This window comes from Nicotiana attenuata, chromosome 4, assembly GCF_001879085.1.
Source record: "Nicotiana attenuata strain UT chromosome 4, NIATTr2, whole genome shotgun sequence".
Lineage (NCBI taxonomy): Eukaryota > Viridiplantae > Streptophyta > Magnoliopsida > Solanales > Solanaceae > Nicotiana > Nicotiana attenuata.
In genome coordinates, this window is record NC_031992.1 from 3003214 (window position 1) to 3003694 (window position 481).

Below are 481 nucleotides of genomic sequence, written 5' to 3' on the forward strand. Positions count from 1 at the left end.
CCCCCCCCCCCCTCCAAATCTAACTTTTATTTTTGACAGTTGGGTCAATGACTATCATTTTCCTATTTTTCTCTTGCTTAGGATTGTAAATGTATGTTATATACTTATAGCATGTTTGGCCAAATTTCTAAAATTAACTTATTTTAAAATACAGTTTTGAAAAAAGTATTTTTGATGAAAATCAATTTTTATTTGGCTAATTAATTTGAAAAGTATTTTTGCTTAACAATTAGTGTTTTTTCAAGATTTAAAAAGTGCGTCTACCTGTATTATCTCAAAAAAAAAATTATAAAGTGCTTTCTGGGAAAACCTACTTTGTTAAGCTTCTCAAAAATAGATTAAAAATACTTTTTTCTTTCTAAAAGCTTGATCATATCTTAACTTTGTAAGAAAAAAATTGTGTGTGTGTGTGTGGGGGTGGGGGGGGTAGGGGGGGAGGGGTAGTATTGTTAGTAGTAGTAAGTAGTAGTTAGTGTATGTG